The following is a 276-nucleotide window of genomic DNA, read 5'->3' as shown; positions in this document are numbered from 1 at the left end:
TGTGCAGGCAGAGCGGGGATAGAACTGGGCAGCCCTGTGCTCCCAGTGCCTCATGCAGGCAGAGCGGGGGTAGATGGGGCGGCCCTGTGCTCCCAGTGCCCTCGTGCAGGCCCAGGTGCCCAGCCTGACTGTGGACCCTGTGGACATGGTGGTCAAACTCTCGTAGTCCCAGCTGGGCTGGGGCAAAGTTTTCCTGTCCTGTCTTTCCGGCTTCTCTTCTGGGGCATCAGGTCGGGGTCCAATGCTGGAGAGTTGCCAAACCTCAGAATAGAAAAA

This window comes from Myotis brandtii, unplaced genomic scaffold, assembly GCF_000412655.1.
Source record: "Myotis brandtii unplaced genomic scaffold, ASM41265v1 scaffold17, whole genome shotgun sequence".
NCBI classification, from domain to species: Eukaryota; Metazoa; Chordata; class Mammalia; order Chiroptera; family Vespertilionidae; genus Myotis; species Myotis brandtii.
Note: the sequence above shows the minus strand (reverse complement) of the source record.